The 19,406-nt window shown below is 33.7% G+C and overlaps 1 protein-coding gene and 1 long non-coding RNA gene across 2 annotated transcripts in view; one reads left to right on the top strand and one right to left on the bottom strand.

The window, feature by feature from the left end:
• Positions 1 to 19,406, top strand: part of LOC128229427 (telomere-associated protein RIF1-like) — a 238,016-nt gene that overhangs the window by 217,169 nt on the left and 1,441 nt on the right. The gene's annotated exons all lie outside the window — the stretch shown is intronic.
• Positions 105 to 5,404, bottom strand: LOC128229510 (uncharacterized). Its single transcript, XR_008260104.1, has 4 exons — positions 5,224 to 5,404; positions 2,362 to 2,564; positions 1,004 to 1,191; positions 105 to 524 (listed from the first exon to the last, which is right to left on the bottom strand). It is a non-coding gene; the product is annotated as an uncharacterized LOC128229510 (long non-coding RNA).

Here is a 19,406-nt window from a genome sequence, read left to right as displayed (position 1 = left end):
CCGGAAAAGCTTTGGTCTACTGTCAGACAGACGGACGTAGCGGCCAACATGTGCAAAGCAATATACTCCTCTTCGTTGAAAGGGGCATAATAAATTGAAATTGATTAAATATTTTTGTTTATTATGTTAATTAACTTACACTACATACAACAAGTACCATTTTGATATTTTCGAATGCTCATTTGGGCAAGTACATGGGTTTTGATCTGACTATGAACATGAAACTACATAGTGATGTTCCCTCCTATCAATTCTAAATTTAAATAACCATGAGAAAAAAAGAATGTTTTCACTGCACCATGAATAAATATGTCAAACAAAATAAATGTCAAGTTATTCAAGATTAATTTAACACTGTTCTTTTGATGATTTTCGTGCATTCCTGACTGCAGGTTTTTCCCATTTTCCCACACAGTTATTTTATATTGGCCTTACAAGGTCAGATCTTGAGTTGGGTCTTCATTGCTGGACACTATCTCTTTATCTCCACAGAAAACACACTAATGCAAGTTTCACTGCAACAACTGCAAAAAAAGTTACATTATATTCTAACTGAACTCTGCATCAATATTCAATTATTTTCTTATTGGATTTAGGAAATGTCTTTGTTTTAAAGGGTTCATATAAATTAATGCATTTTTTTTCAATTTAATGCATTATCATGCTGGACTCTTTGACATTGATGGTTAAAACAAAGAAGGCATATGATTTGTGTACAGTTTAAACATTATTAATTATAAATGTGTTCTTTAATTAACAGACAAGTGGCAACAATTTCCCCAGTTAAAAAGTTTACATTTGCATATCTGCAGATTAATCAATTGCATTTCTTTTGCTTTGATCATTTAAGTCAAATGAGTTAGACATGATAATGCATTAAAATAAGAAATATATTTTTGGGCATCAATCTATAGTGTGTGCCTTCAATCTAGAAATAAATTTCTTCTCAACAGATGCTAAATTATAAAAAAATATATAAACAAAGATTTTGATTATGACATACCTGCATAGTTAGTGGGCTCCATAACTGCTCAGAAATGCTCCCTATGACAAACTAAGTGCTGGTGTATGGCTGGGTAATAGTGCTGCTCCAACCAATAGCGCAATTCTTCCTACAGGTGGACCAGCTCCTCAATATGGTTTCTGTCATGGCAGTGATAACAGTATGTTGGAAAGAATGAGTCTTCCAATCTAAATTACAAATTTAAGAACAAATATATACATATGCACATGTAATGTTGTTAAAAACAAACCATTTAGATGCCACAAAACTATAAGATTTTAGGTGAAAATTGAGCCAAATCAAAACATTTAGTCATTTAAAGCTGCACTCTCACAGATTTACTGTTTTTACAACTTTTGTATTTTTTGTCTTGGAATGACCTATTTTTTTGCTAAAATATCTGCAAACCAGTTATATAAGACTACTGACAAAATATTAGATTGCAGACTTCCATAGTTCAGGTCGAAAACAAAGGTTTTATGGCTTAAAGTGTTACTAACGGTTTAAGAAAAATGCATAAAACATTTTGAACTTAAATATAAACATTTTCTGACAAATTTATTGTCAGCAATCTTATATGAATGGTTAACATGCATTTTCACATAAATTGGCCCGTTCCAAGACAAAAAATAAATAAAGTAGTCAAAACATTCAATCTGTAAGAGTGCTGCACTCTCAGTCACAGATTGAAGGTTTTGACAACTTCTTTTACTTTTTGGCTTGGAATAAGGTAATGAAAAGCAGTATGAAAACTGATGAAATAAGACTGCTGGCAAAAGATAAGATCATGTTTTTTATATTTACATTTGTAACTATTGGTTTTATGGTTAAAAGCATTACTAACGCTTTACTAATAATGAGATTTTTGGCACAGAACATCATCTTTTGACCGTATTAAAATAAGAAAACAGCGTTCCAATATTTTCAGTTGTCTTTTTTGACTGAATTAATATAAGAAAGCAGCGATCCCCTTTTTCCAGTTGTCTGTTATGTCCAGTGTTCAGAAATTCGCATAAAATAATTCATTACAAGACCAAGAAATAAAAAAAGAGTTGGTAAAACAGACAATCTGTGAGAGTGCAGCTTAAACATATGATATGCATTATCAGCCAAGTGCAGACCTACTCACATCCTGGCTACACAACCAGTACATTCATCAGCTTTACTGATTCGAACCAGGCACATTTATATTGGTAGACTAGCATTTTACCATTCTGTGCTGGCCAGTAAAGTTCTCATTTGAATTAGAATTCAAAATGTATATACCTTTGTTCATTTTTTTTGCCAACTCTGTTTCAACTGAACTTCCTAAATGAATGAGAAGTTTCAAAAAATAATTACAATATCTCAGTAAATACCTGCATTTATGTGTTTCTTGTGCAATCTGTCAGCTTTGGTAGGCTCAGGTTTCATTTTGTCCACCTCAATACTTGTAATCTTCTAGTCTGATGTACTGCCATCCAATTTTTAAGTCAGGTCAGGCAGCCATTTCAGCTTTGTTCCAGTTGATTGTATCAGATGATGTTAACAATACTAGCCTTGTATCCAGGCACTTCTCAATCTGAAAGTTTACAAAAGAACATGGCCTGTAATATTTAATAAAAAAATCATAATTGTTTACTCCTGGATGATGGGTTCTAAAGTAAACCTTTGAGAAAAGATGCTACTGGTATGGTGCTTGAACCCACGACCATGTGAACACTTGCATGGAGATCTGTCAAACTGAGCTAACTGGGTAACTGATTTTTAGGCAGCTCCCAGCTTGGCTCTACAATTGACAGGTGCATTATACATTATAGAGACAATAAATCAAACGCTTGAAGCACTAGTCCAAATAATAGTAACTTAACTGATCTTTTTACAAATTTTGAAATGGCATATCCTTCACATACAATTTTTTTGTACCAAAAGTGGGTAGCTATTCCGATTGGGATTCCGGGTCAGATAATTATATATATCTAAAATATGAGTTATGTACACAAAAAATAAAAGCTGACGAATTATTATGAGTTTGATGAGTGTTTTTCTTCATTTCATACTGTCAAAACATAATGATATAAACTGTTATACATGAAGATCACCTGCAAGGCTGCGGTGCATAGATTTACATAGATGTAAAATGGTTGTGTTTAAATGCATTAAATGCTTGTTTTGTGACTATTAGACTATTGAAGCATATATGTTCTTTTTTGATGGTTGAGACGTTTCAGGTTAAACAACAATTAAAAATGCGAAATAATTTTAGTGAATAATCAACTCTGAATTGAAAGTAACATGAAGATGTTGTAGTGAAGGATTTGCCATATATATATACATTTTTTTTTATCGTAAATAGAGTCCGTCAACGTACAAATATTTAGACTAAGAGATGTAGATCAGATAGATGTACCTTCTAGTCCAAATAATTGTACGTTGACAGATTTTTTTACGATTTTTGATACAGCAAATCCTTCAGGTACAAATTGTTTTGTACCAAAAATTGGGTAGTTATTCCGATCGGGATTCCGGGTTAAAGCATATTGCATCTATAACATATCATAAAAACAAGAAATATTACCAGATAATGTTATTTTATATAAATTCCGTAACCAAAAAGTAATATCAAGCAAATAATTATGAGTTTGATGGTTTTTTCTTCATTTCATTCTGTCAAAACATAACAATATACAGTACACTCAACGAGTTAGACCCACTTTCCGTTTCCCTCCACGGATTTTTGCTATCGCGGCCAACACAATAATTTTATCGACTGTCCGCGTTCCTCGGAGTTTGAATTTAAGGCCCTCGGAGGGTGATCAGTCGACCGAAGAATAACGAACTCGGCGTTCCTCGGAGGGGTTAACTCCGCGAAACTCTGCGGACACTAGATAAAAATCTACGCTAAAGTTATATTTATTTAATTAAAATTTTCAACCGATTACGACGGCTCCAGTAAATTGCTATTATTATTTTTCCTCTGCCTGTTTTGCATGAACTTAGCTTACCACAAGAATGCAGTCGTATTTCACTAGTTGCACATGCATCTTATAAACGTGTTTTTGCTAATGACTGATAAACACATTCCTTCCGAGAAAATCTAGGTTACACATTTTCGGAAAATCAGGAGGTCAAACACCCGTTCAAAATTCACAGCGCATGGTTTTGAAGGCCTTCTTGCCTCGTTTTCTGTGGAAAATTCCATGAAACGTCATAGCTATTTTTAACCACCAATAATAAATAGTATATTCTACATTGTATTGATCACACGCTTGACGTCAGAGGTCATGGTTCAGAATCATGTAAATAGTCGGCTGCTTTATGATGCAATAACTTAGTGGATATACTTTAATGATTCAATTTTTATAATTCATGACAATATTCAATTGGCGTTTACGGACATAAATACAAATTAAACGTTGGTACATGTACTGGTAAGAATCTTTTACGCTTAACAATGTGGATAAGCATAAAAATAAATAACTTTTAAACAAGAATGATTTCTTGCTCATCTGATTAGACTCGGAGTTCCGCCGCGGGATCATAAAATCGGACGATTCTCAACGCTATCGTTCATATTAAACTCGGCGGTAAGCCAGCCACTCGGAGGAACTCAGGGGGATTTTAGCGAGGGCAACAGTTTTACCCTCGGAGGAAACCCGCGATCATCGACTTTATCCCTCGGAGTGAGCGAGGAAAGTGGGTCTAACTCGTTGAGTGTACTGTATACATGAAGCACCTGCAAGGCTGCAGTTCACAATTTTACAACAATCGGAACATTTCGGCCATCAATTGTAACAACTCGCCATCTTCGGTAAGCTTCGAGATAGTCAATCCCTGTTGGATACTGGCTGAGGTGTTCAGATTGTTCGGCCAAGGCCGAGTTGTTACGATTGTATTATCTCGAAGCTTGTCAAAGGTGGCCGAATTATTACAATTGGGTCAAGTTGTTCCACTTGGCATAATTGTTGTCTGTGTCAGTCAACTTTCCTTTTAATGAAAAGGTAAATAATGTGTTTTAATGCATTAAATGCTTGTTTTTTTGCAAAATAGCTTTGCACTTCCATGGTAAAATATGAATATAAATCTTTACTTTATTATCCATTTCAACCATAAAATACTTCACTTAATACATTTTCAATATTTTTCAAACACCCCCGCTTTTTGCACAAAACCGTTTAGACGTTAGGGATTGGAAGAATCCCGAATAACACGTCTATTATTTCACACTAATGTACATGTACCTTCGTGTCCGAAATCGATCACTTCCTGGCAGCTCATTTCTGGATTGTCTCCATCTAAATTTAACATTTTTAGACGCATACATTGATGCCATTTTTGCTTCGATTGATGTTTAAGCAATAGCACTAAATACAGGTCGGTTATTTTGTAGAAGAACGTGTTCGAAGTAACATTCAATTTCATTTCCGCATAATCGCCGCCATATTGTGTATGACTTAAAAAACTACACCCTATAGTCCAAAATAACAATAGGCATAACGTTGACACACTGTGATAGGTATAATCCAAATAATTTACTCAAACAAATACAATAGTTCGATTGCTGCTGAAAAAAATCATTTCAAACATAAAAGCTATTTCACAAAATATTACATGACATGAACTCTTTAACCGCGTATGATTAATTTCTTAATAGCTTTCATTCATAAAATAAGTTCTTTGCCGGGGTTTGCCGGGTCAGTCTTGAATGCCGGGTTATGTGTGACGTCACACGGGGTGCAAACATGTGGTGTAGCTTACTATTAGATGTAGGGTAAAATGACTTCGTATGTAAATGCTATACTTTCATTATTTTTCATTATTTTGTTCAATAAAACTCACCAAATTGCAACGGTACAACTATACTAAGAGTAACACGCAATGTTTGTCATAAAAAAGGCAATAACGCGTTAAATACACATAAGCAGGTACTTGACGCCCCACATTCACGTAAGTAGTTCTGTTGCTACGCAGGTGGTGTGTATTAATATATTCATGTTCAATATGTCGTGTCAGGCGACTAGTCGCGTTTCTGAAATACCGCTCTCTAAAGACTGTCGGCTTGCAATCGGTCGACAGTCTAAAAACAACAAAACGACAAAAAACAAACAAACTTTATATATTATTATTATTATATTTATTTTATTTTTTAAAAGTTGAGTTAAGACTGTAGTTAAGACTAGAGAAATGAAACCATACCCAATATTCAGAGCTGTGGGACCATTCATCTTAGGTTTCGCGGCATTTTTGGTACAAAATAACTAATTTGGCGAATACCCCATCAACCGATTGAGGTAAAACTCCCCCTTTGGCTTCAAACTTCTGTTTAAGTCACACTTGGGGATGTGACGGGGTCAAGCCATAATGCAGCCATTATAGGGCGCTGGCAGACCTTTATAAACTCAACAACAACAACAACATCGTCATTCTAGATGCAGTTACCGTACAGTTTACATCAAGAAATAATTGGTATGAAACAACTTGAACTTTGTAGTTGCTTATCTAAGATATTAACTATATTTACCGAAAAGCTCAGCTTCGATGTATTGTATAGTTAATAGCTGACCGGGTTGTTGTTGAAAGATACGATAGTTAATTTAATGTCTACACTTCTATGCTCTTGCTAGAAAGCTCAGCTATCCTGTGAGGCATAGTAAGTTGAAACTTCAACAATCTTTCAGAGAAAGCTCTGCTTTCCTGTTGGATGAAGTTAGAGCGTATTTATATTTAGATTGCAGACGCAAAGAAAGAAAGTGAACGCATTTTATGTATTTACCACGAAAGCTCGGCTATCTGGTATTTCATAATTAAATAGTATTTTAAGTATTCTAATTTTGAAAGTTACAACTCTGTGCCTTATGCAAGAAAGCCCAGCTTTCTGTTAATTTACAGAGATCACTGATAAAGCAGTAGATTTAAAGAGTTTGAAATCATTTCAATAAGTTGATCATAGGCATTTTGGCAAAAGGAAAATTACTTATACAAAACTTCTTCTGTAATTTTTTTGTTATTATTTTTTTTGGAGCTAAATCACAATTATTTGTATATAATCAGAAGGTTAAGTAACCTAGAGGAAAATTATTATAAAGTTGCATCTTTTGTTATTTATTAAAGAGTTCTGCCATAACTTTGATAAAATAGTGTACAGCCGCTCGGTACACTCCGCACGTTACAATATTTTTATGTAATCGCTAACATTGAACAAATTTGAAAACATTCGTCATTATAACAAAACTTGAGCAGAATATATTTTATTTGTCAACTGGAACTTTGCAATGAATCTTTTTCAAATTCGATTGTATGTTATTAACGTATTATTTCTAAACTTTATTACAGTCTTTGCATAACAATTATCCTATAACATTGCCTTTGTGTATATACAACAATATTTTTATGCTGAACATGAATTTGAGAAAATAAAGGTATAGCCATTACTAAATGTATGAGCCGAACAGTAGCATTCAGTATGTAATATAGCTGGCTAATCCGTTTATCATGTCATGAACGAGGGACATGCGCTAATCTCTGACACGCGTTGTATAATGCATTGACACCTATCATGGTATGACATTATTGCGTATTGTCATAAACCTGTTATGAAGAGTTCCTTAACAAAATATAATAAGTACAATAATAATTAATTAACTACTGGACTGTTGGGGAGACTATTTTACAAATGAAGTATGACTTACAAGATACGAGAATCTATTTTTAAAGTCGGGCATATCTTAACAAGAAACAATGAGCTATTTTCCGACATGAATAACCTGAAAATAACTTAAGGTTTTAATGATGTAGTTTATACAGAAACGCGTTATTAAATTGTGAATATATTTTCTTATTTTTTTTTGTTATTTATTTAAACTATTCAATATACTTTTCAGACGATTCCCTAATTAATGGGGCCAATGACACATGAACGCTATGTCTGCCATATTAAGAAAACAATTTCCGCAAATGAATGGTCTGCAGAATACAACTACAACGCTATTTTATGTTGAATAATTAAAATCATGGAACACAAATAAATAAATCTCCAGACAACTGCCAACCTTAGTTCAAATTGCATTTGATGGCACCTATCACTGGACAACTAGCATGCAGACGACAAGAGACACTGATAGCAGTGATAACTTTGACAGTTTATATGAAAACATAAAATTACTCAAGAACAATATTCAAATTCAACTAACACATATTGATCTCTTGGAAAAACTACATGTGTATATATATTAGTTTAGAACACTTTTATGGCATTTTGAATAAATGCCCTTTTTTCATTCAATCAACGTGTTTGTTTTTCCCTTCGTCCATACAAGTTCGCCTTAGACTGGTTTTTGGACTAGGGCACTTGTGGCCTAGTTCATAGCCATAAACGCGATACCTGCATTCTCAAGCCGCATCTAGAGGTTCACTGACGTAATGTATTCATACGCTGTATTTTGATTGCGGTTAGCGAATTTGAATAATCAAAGTAGTACCAGAACTGATTACAATGAAAATATCCAATAAAAATAGTTCTCCTAACAATTCAAGCTAACTGTATGTTCTTTTAATGAAGCACAAGGAATTCATACGTAGCGAGTGAGTTAATCGGGTTAACTACATGAATGTTTTTGCATACGGTCAGATTACATGCAATAAGAATATGAACATATTGGAAAAGTACGCATCGAAATTTTTCCGTTCAATGCTCTGTATTGATAGACTGGTACCCTCTTTCTCTTTTATCCGAAATGAAACCAGTATCAGCTAACCGCGGTGCCCGTCGCGCATTCGAAATGTCTTGTGAATTCATACGTAAAGCGAATAAACCGTGCGGTCTAAGTAGAAAACAACCAGGAAAGTTGGTTTAAAAAAGTATTGTTATCCTTTGTATAGAATGTTGGTATTCCGAAGTCGGTCCCTGTTCTTTTTTTTCGACATAATTTGCATGTTTCCGTGATATTTTCTTTTCGATACAAAGTTTTTTTTTAACTAATCATCGCATGGCACTTAGCACTTTTTTAAATACAACATGATTTTTGGTATTTATTGTTCAAATACTATATTAATGTTAACTAAAAACCATATGCCGCGTATCTGTATAACTTTTAATATTATTTAGGAAAAGTAAATCAGGGTACCAGTCTACTTATTGACCTCAAAATGTACTCTGATCAGAGCGTCCGAATGATTCAGACATGTATGTTATCACTACTTCCGGATTTGAATTTGAATGTGAATTTCATAGTGTTTTATTGAGGAAATAAAGCCGACATTGAATGATTACCACCATCAAACGGATTTATTTTCATCTTACCGTGGGTAGCATTTTTAATTTGACACGTAAATTTTCAAGCAATACAAGTTCGAAAAAATCATGTAATTTCCATTTCGCAAAATGGAGATAAAAAATATCAAATAATGAAATATGCGCATACTTATTTATGAAGTTTCATTCTAAATGAGGCCAAATGTATGAATATGTGCACAGCATCTGTGAATAAGATGATTGTTTACCTATGTGCATAGAAAAGTCATGGAGCCACTCTCAGTGTAAGTACATAATTACTTTATACATTTTGTTCAATGATATGGTGATAAGCCATCGCCATTGATAAAATAATCTTGCATGCTCAATTTTGATTTCCTCTCTTATAATGCACCAGTCAATTGTTACCACGGCCCCCTCGGGGATATACCGGGGAAAAGGGCTGTTTTTACCTTTCAGGTGTCCTCGTAGCTATTATATAAAAGAACTTCAGCGAACACATTATATATTACCTTCTTGGACGTGTTGTAAACATCAAAAAAATAAATATCAACATTAAAGTTATGGAAGCCAGAACTAGTGTCCTCGCAATGCCGGGTGATTGAGGTGGTTTTGTCTTCCCTCAAAATATATCAGGGAATTGCTCTTACCTTAGATCCCCTGGGTGCGGGGACGTTATTCACAGGATTTTAACATCAGTTCGTTCTCCCAGGGCAGGGATTTTACCGGGGATTGGCTGGACCGAAAGTCAAAGTACCTGCTATTCCCTTGGGGGGGGGGGGCGTGGTTACAATTGACTGGTGTATACTTTACAAGTTTTTTTTTCTGAAGACTCTTTGTGCTCACTTTTTGTTTTCTAGCCAAGAATGAAAAAAAAAAAATCAGTCAGAGATACGGTGATGCATTGTTGTTGATAGATCAATATAAATTTGTGAAATATTTGAGGGAAAGGTATTTAGTTAAATAATTTTAGTTTTATTTTACAATGCAGTGCCCAATATTGTGGAGATAGAATTGAATTTGTATTAATTAATCAGTTGACTTGTGGCGTTTAGGGAACAAAATTAAAATCAAAATATTCAATAAAGTTCCCTTATCACCTCACAACAGTCTTTCTCAAATGCTGTCCAGGCTTTTGTATGCTTAAGAATAACTAACGATGTCTGACCAGAAATCATCTTGGCATGAGATTGGATCACTATAGATCATTATGCAGTCAATTGTAAATACGGCTCTTACATCCGGGGGTATACCGGGGATAGCCGGCGAAATGGGCCATGTTTTTACCTTTCAGGTGGCCCCGCAGTGCCGGGTCTTCCCGGAAAATACAGTGTGGATGGGGCCTAACCCAATGTCCCTTGGGTGCGTGGGCATTTGGTGGGGACTTTACCATCAGATTATCCCCATAGGGCGGGGATTTTAGCTGTGGTTGGCTGGACCGAAAGTAAAAGTCCCCGCTATTCCGGGACCGGGGGGAGGGGGCATGGTTACAATTGACTGATGCATTAGCTTGTGTATTCAGATAAAGTTAAGAATATATATTTATTTATATAAGTTATACTTTGCAATCTAAATCAAAGATTTGAAAAAGGTATCCTGTATCAATAAATGCAAGTATACATAAATGACTGTGCAAATCTGTATGTATCATCCAAATATGAGTACCTTGCAGGGTGAATGTTATTTCTTAAAATTATACTAAGTGAGCTTTCAAGATTACCTTTCCAATCGCATACACAATGCAGTTTGAAACCTGAATAATTAAAACAAATCTTGATTGTAGACCATAACTATTAAATAATTGATAAGTCACAGACATTATAAGGTACAGTTTAAAGGGGTTGTACTCAGTTAATGATGGAAAAGCACAAATTTAAAGAAAATTGTAGAAAATTGACATAAACTTGGTATCGATATGTACAATTAATGCATTGAAACTTACTAACTGATGATCCCTATAGTTTACAAATGATTTATTAATAGCAGTTATTTCGTGTTTTTCCATTAAAAAAAGATTACTAGGTATGTCTACCGAGTATAATTCATTCCTTATGCGTGATCTGCCGTTGATGTTATTACATGATATTAGCGTGTTAAGTATACATCTGGAAAATTCCACCCAGTAAAAATAACATAACATAACATAACATATCTTTATTCAGCATTAAACGGCATGTGCACATTTATAGCCATATAATAAAGTACAATATGGAACAATGAAGACACAGATTATTTACAGAGAGGTCAAACATTCAAGAAAGTAGGTGTCATGTTACAAAAAGACATAGTAACAATTTACATATTTCAATACGCTAAGATTTACATTCAGATAAATGATCAATAATGAAGTGTTATTGCTGTAGCATTTGTTCTAAGGCAAAATGCGAAATAGATAAACTTCGCTAAGTTGTTAATACAGTGAACAGATGTTGATGACAAAAGATTGTCAAATTTATTAAGATTCGGCCACGAGTTATAATAAGGTTTGAGATATTGTTGTCGGAGGAGTTTGTATTTAGGACATACGAGTAAGGAATGATATTCACTTTCTACTACATTCATGTTACAGTGTAAGCATATACGTTCCGATCTTATAATGTTTATATACCTTCCAGTTTCAATGGCTAGGTCATGTGACGAAAGTCTAAATTTTGTAATAGCTATTCTATATTTATTTTCATTAACGCAGTTTAGATATTTTTCAAACTGAAAGTCATGCTTAAACCTTGCGTATGATGATAGTCTACTTGAGTTGTTAATGTTTGCATACCAAGTTTGCTTATATATATCGACGATGTGTTGTTTAATTAATTCAAAGCTGATATCAGCAGTGTATTGATTTTGCCAGATGTTTGTCATACCTATTTGGTTTAATATTACTTTAATTTGATTAGCCCAATTTTTGCCTCCATATATGTTATTGTTATCAGCGTCAGTCTTGAGAAATGTATATGCATTTACCAATAACGCATTATTTGATTTTAATATTTTAATCCAATATTTTATCATTATTAATCGCCTAGCTATTATCATAGGGAAGCGCCCAAGTTCACCGTATAATCCGTCTAAATTGGTCGACTTTTTTACGTTTAAAATTTTTCGGAGAAATTTACAATGGATTATTTCTATATTTTTAGATTCGTGATTTCCCCATACCTCTGCACTATAGTTAATAATTGGTGAAACAAGACTGTCGAATAGTTTGCATTTATCAATTGAATGTAACTCGATTTGGTTGAAAACGATAAATAAGTTATGGAGTGCGTATGAAGCGTGCTGTGCTAGTCGCTTTTGTGTTCGAAACCAATTGCCATTTTTAAAGAAGTGGATGCCCAAATATTTGAAGGATTTTACAACGTCTAGTATAGTATTACAGAGTAAGAATTCATTGTTTGTGTGACGTCCATTTTCAAATATCATAACTTTTGTTTTGGTGGTATTTATTTTTAGTCCCCAGTCATTGCAATATCGTTCCAGGTCATTTAACATAGACTGTAATGCTTCTGGTGTTTGAGCGAATAACACCGCATCATCTGCAAAGAGTAACAGAAATATCTTGATTCCATTTGCTGTAAAAATACCAGCTATATCAGCGTTAATATTATTTATAATGTCGTTCACGAAAAATAAAAACATTAGACTGGAACTTGGATCCCCTTGTTTAACACCGATATTTGATTCAAAATACCGTGATGTGTTCGAATTATACCGTACACAAGATTTGACAACGCTATACATAGCTTGAAGCGCCTTTACCATTTTTGAACTCACATTTTCGTTTAGTAGTTTTTGCCATAGATGTAATCTATCTATTTTATCGAAACATTTTTCATAATCTAAAAACGCACAATACAATTTCTTTTTCGAGCTAAGTGTTTTAGAAATAATTGACTGTAAAATAAAAATACAATCAATTGTAGACTTTTCCTTTTGAAAACCAAACTGATTCGTTATAATTTTTTCATGTTCTTTTGACCATTTTGTGAGCCTATTTAATAGTACCTGTGAATATATTTTTCCTATAATATTTATCAGAGTGATTCCTCTGTAGTTTTTGGGATCCTCTATGCCCCCCGCCCTTTGAAGATTGGTACAATTGTGCCCAGTCCCCATGAGTTTGGATATTCGCCGTTATTAAATAGAGTATTAAATAGTTTGAGTAGAAATCCAGATGTTTGATCGAAAGAATGTTTAAAAATTTCTGCGATTAAGTTATCATTGCCCGAACTTTTATTATTATTTTGAGAAAAAACGGCGTGTTTAAGTTCATCGTAGTTTATATCTATGTCCAATTCGTCGTCATAATTAATAATCGGATTATGGGTATCATTATCAGCATTAGTATATGATTCAGTACCATACAAGGTCTCAAAATGAGAGTATAAGTCGTCAACACTTAGATTTTCGGCATTACTATTATTGCTTTTGTATTGCTGTTTGATCTTTTTCCAGAATTGTCTTGGTTTTGTTGCTAAATTACGTAGTGTATTTTTTTCTCTAGTTTTAAATTTATTCTTTTCTCTTCGCTTAACTCGGTTATAATTAGCTTTAGTGTTTACAAAATGTTGTCTATTTTCGTTTGTTTTATTTTTTAAAAACACATTTCTTGCAATCGTATATTGTTTTCTAGCGCTGTAACATTCTTCGTTAAACCATTTTTTCTTTTTTGCATGATTAGTTATGTTCTTATCAAAATTACGACGAGTTTTACCGAAAATATTCAATGCATTTTCTTGCAAGAGATCAGTAAACTGTATAACAATATTATCTAAATTTTCGTCTGGAGTGTAGTTTTCAATACGCTCTGTAAGAGTTTGCATAGCTTCGACATTTTCTCTATTTAAGAGAAGATCGTGGAAAGCATTTATCTTAGACTCATCCCATTTAATAAATCGTTCCGCATTTTTTACATTAGTCGCGGGCTGCTGGTAAATATAACGTTGTAAATGTATTTTAATTCCATTATGATCCGAGAATTCATTCGGTTCTAATACCTTAAAGTCACTTATGTATTCAAAATCATGTGTATCTAATAACAAATAATCCACTGTGCTCGAGCCATTTAGTGAATGAAATGTAAAGTCGCCGTTATCATTGTGTAACCGACCATTACCAATAAGAAGCGAGGTAGATTTACAAAGCTCGATCAAACGTTGCCCGTGCGAATCGATCACTTGATCCCTATTGACACGTGGTTTAATATCAACAATATTTGACATATAGCTGTCATCGTAATCAATGTATTTGTCAAAATCTAATATGTCGGATAAATCCGCTGTTCTTGAGTTCATATCACCTGAAATAAATATTTTGCCAAGAGATTTAAAACTTTCAATATCAGATTCAATAATATCGAAAAAATCTATATCATTTTGGTTTAAAATAGTGGAACCTTGCGGTAAAATATATGTGTTACAGAAGTATACATCATGATCAAACTTAAACAATGAGCTGCATAATTTAACCCATATTATACCGCACTGATGTTTCTTCACAATGCTTATTTTACTCCTTAAACAGTCTTTATAGTAAATTGAAATACCACCGCTATATCTACCTTTCCTTGTATTAAATGATTTATTACCATATAAATGTTCACTTTGATATCCTTTAATGTTTAAATTAATCTTGTTGTTATTGGATAACCAAGTTTCAGATAGAAAAATAACATCATAGTTAAATAATATATTAAGAAAGACTGGGTCTGCTAATTTTCGTGAAAGTCCATTAATATTCCATGACAGGATCTTTAAATCACTCTCCTGACATCCCTAGTTCTGGCCCTGTGCGTTGTAACGTGGAGGATCGCATACTTTCCCGTTGACGTATGTCTTGAAGAGGTTGCCGTTTACGTAAAGTTTATTTCCAGCAAGCCTTACAGTTTTCCCGTTTGATTCTTCGGCTTTGATGATATCAAATAACGCTTTCCTGGCATCCCTGGTCTGTTGCGGTCTCTGAACACCGACCCCCTGCCTGGCCTCTTTGAGTTGTTTTTTTACGCCTTCGTCGTACGATTTTTGCCGTATCTTTTCTCTGTCGGTGTAATAGTGAAACTTACCGACGATCGGTCGGGGTTTTGGTGCTTTATTTGAACCTAATCTATGTATGCGGTCAAATAACAAGTCTTTTGTTTCAATGCCGAGTTTAGAGGCTATAAAATCCTTTACAAGAGTGTCACAGTTTTCCTCGGGACCATGTTCCTGTATTCCGTAGAAAATCAAATTATCCCGCATTGATCTTGATTCTAAGTCTAAGAGCTTGTCATTCATTTGATCTTTTTGGATTTCAAATTCGTGCGATTGATTTTTTAAGTCACCACATGTTTGTTGCAATTTTCTAATTTCAATTTTTGCCTCGTTCACTTCATTTTTCTGTTTTTCAAACTCATTACTGATAAAGCTGCATGATGTTTCTACTTCCGTAACCTTTGACTCTAGATTGTTGATTTTAATATCCATGTCCGATATTTTGAGATTGATGGTATTAACTGTCTTTTCAATATTCGGAAGTGAAGTTTTAATGGATTTAATATCTTCCATGATCTGTATAGCCCAACTTGGCGGCGTTGACGGCGCCGGGGGTGCTGGCTGAAACATCCCTGGTGACTGCTGCATACCATAGGCGAACGGTTGTTGGAAGTTTCCAATAGGAGAGGTCATGTTTAAATTCATATTTGACGTATAAAGTTCAGGTGTAAATGTACTATTGTTTACCTGAGCTGGTATATAACGCGGTACACTCGATGCGCTCGTGCATGAAAGATGATCAAAATGTCCGCTTTCTTCACACAATGGGGAGGTGGCTTTCCGTTTTGCTTTTCGTTGTTTTTTGCTGCCTTGTTTAGAATTTTGATTTGAATTTTCACCCGACATGAAGATAATGCATTCGTAAACATGATAATCCAAAATTTTCCACAATTAAACACAGATAATTCCCTTGTTTTTTAAGTTATTTCGAGCACGGTAAAATCCATGTCTTCACAGTTCAGTCACGTGATACTTAATAAGTCTTCATAGCATAGTAGATACGACACTTCACTGCATTTTTTTTTTCATTTTGGTATTTTATTTATAATAACGATATCAAAGAGTACAATATTTTATTAAAAAAGTATCCTTAGATTCGTTACAGGAAAAAAACTTTTTTGGTGCCAATCTGTTGTACAGTCCCTTTCATAAACAACAAGTGAAGCCAATGCTTAATTTGAGACAAACAAAAAGAAGACAGCACAAAGTTCAAAAAGTGTGACTAATGTGAGAATACCTTACATAATTTATAAATTTGCATGCGATTCAGACAATTTTAATGCTAGAAATCACAAAAAATCATTCCCTTGAATTATTCCTGTCATAGTTTAAAGCTGCACTCACAGATTTACCGTTTTTACAACTTTTTTGTCTTGGAAAGAACAACTTTTTGCGTAAACATCTTCAAACAATGATATCAGATTGCTGACAAACAATCAGCTCGTAGTTTGTCATATTTCCTTTCGAAAATTAATGTTTTATGGCTTAAACCGTTACTAACAGTTTAAGAATAATGCTTAAAACATCATTTTTTTTAACTTTAATATAAAAATCAGCCATCTCAATTTTGGTCAGCAGTCTTATATAACTGGTTTGCATGGATTTTCGCAAAAATTGGCTCGTTCCAAGACAAAAATAAAAAACGTTGTCAAAACGTTCAATGTGTGAGAGTGCAGCTTTAAACTCATAATAAAATTTCAATGCACTGCATTTGACATAAAACAGATGAAAAAATGTTATTTTTAAAAAGCACAATATATCCTTTATGTGACCTTACATTATATTGAATTTATTCAGATCATAATTAAGTGACTTTTCTTGCACTTAAATGTGAACAAGTCAAAGCTTGGGATTGAACACTAAATGAAACAAGAATGAAATTAAATGAATCACAAAATATCATCAAAATTATACACACAAATGTTCTTTGATATACAAAAAAATGAAACTTTTTAGACTTTCAAAAATTTAACAATTACTAAATACGGTTATATAAAATGATGAATACATTTGTAGGATTTGATATCCTACTAGATGTTACTCGGCTTCGTTCATGTTTCTAAACTTTCTCTCAGTGATGAGGAATAAATTTTATTCACTGCAGTTGTTTTCTAAGTTTATGAAAATAAGAACAATTGAAACATTTCATTAACTACTGTTGATCAGTGCAGATTGTGGGAGGTCATGGTTGATTTCAATGAACCACCAATAAGCCCTGCCAAAATCGGATACTGATTGGTCAGTCAGGTGCTTTTGGTAGGCATTTATTAGCATGAATGTTCATTTTAACCATCATTTATGAATGTTTACAAAATCATTGAATATTGAAATAACAAGTAAAATTATTTATTGTTTATCAGGAAAATGTTGAAATCTCATGATTGTTCAAAGTTAGGGGGTAACATGTTTTGTACATAATAGGGTTATAAGTACTGCATTTTGATCCAGGAGGTTGTATTCAACTCAAGTAGATTTTTGCAGATTTGGATTTCACAAGGCACAAGCCGAGTAAAATCGAAATCTACAAAAAAAACTACCAGAATCAAATATGACATTCGGCCATATCCGGATCAAAACGCAGTACTAATAACCCTTTTATTATATACATTACTGATTAGATCACTTAGAAGCCACATCTTTGCATAATGAATTTCATTTTAAGGATGCACTCATTGCTTTAATGACGTCAATTTAATATTGCGCAACATACTTGTTATGACGTGACGTCACAAGAGTTGTATATATGGCCGTATTGCACTGGAGCGGAATATGGGTTAAAGTATTTTGTGATATGTATTGCATGTGGATTGATGATGGGTATATAATAAAGAATAAAATTATGTTTGGTATTCCATTCTCACTAGCAGTGTGATTAAATGCTGACACCATGTTATGAAATTTGATGGTCAAAGTATTTAAAAGATATTTCAATATTTCATACTTTAAAAACGATATTCATCTCATCTTAGTCTACTCAACTTGCTTTGCTTTATATACAAAAGTCTGCAGCAGTAATATGAATAGCATTAGACAGAAAGCAGTGCTTAGTATTCATCAACAGCACTAAGTTATCATGGTAACATGTTATATGAATTGAATACCAAGCACAAATTAAGAGGGAAAAAATAATTCTTCACTTTTAAATAAAAACTACTTCCTAATAGCATTGTGTAGTCTGACATAGGTGTAAAATGTAGATGTCTCTTACAAAGATTGTTCAAAGTACGGCCCTGTGGTTTAAAGCTCCCCTGAAAAAGAGGTGACAGGTTTTCTATATAGTATATATAATTACATCATTGAAAATCTTCTCTGAAACTGCAAATAACAGACCTTTGATATAAAAGGATTTGATCAAATTAAAGAGGTATGTGTGCCAACCACGTAAATTAATTTGTACAAGTCTGATTTAACGACTTTGAAAAATTCAAAAGAACTATGACTTTATCTGATTTAACGCTTTAGCCCCCCCCCCACACACACACACACCCCTCACTCTACGCACACTTAACTAGATTTTTCAAATTTCCTTTGCAGCTTGCAAGCAGTTTTAGTCTAAAGTTTAAGCTAGCCCATCAAACTGTGACCCCTTGTGATGTGAGCCGATTTTGTCAATGCTTAGAACATGGTTGTCAACATTCCCCTAAATGAAGCCCTAGTCTATCAGTGCTTTCAGCACTTTGATTGTTCTACCTAGCCTTGGTCAATATTTAAATTATATAACTAACAAATCTCAGCTAATGATTAAAGTTCCGATAATTCAACAACCAAATGGACATGACTGTGGTGCCTTTGCAATAGCAAATGTTGTAGATGTTTTGGTTTAAGATTGGCTATGTAAATATAAATGTCAATTCCGTTGTAAGTGAAATGAGGGAACATGTAGTCATTTGTCTCGAAAAAAAATATCCGTTTCCTAAAGAAAATTCGCGATCGGCAGCATTTTCTGGTATCTCTTAGAATTTCAAAATAAAAACCATCTGTTTATGTAAAATGCCAAAAAACGTCGATTCCACATAAAATGCAAAAAATATGAATAGACGATCAGTTGGCAGAAATACGTTAGGGAACTGGTCGTGGCAGTACATCTCCTGCATCAAAATCACTAGTTAAACAAATAAAATGTTAGAACTCCAATTTAATCTTGAAC

This window comes from Mya arenaria, chromosome 1 (assembly GCF_026914265.1).
Source record: "Mya arenaria isolate MELC-2E11 chromosome 1, ASM2691426v1".
Taxonomy (NCBI): domain Eukaryota; kingdom Metazoa; phylum Mollusca; class Bivalvia; order Myida; family Myidae; genus Mya; species Mya arenaria.
Note: the sequence above shows the minus strand (reverse complement) of the source record. Positions and strands in the feature narration are given on the sequence as shown.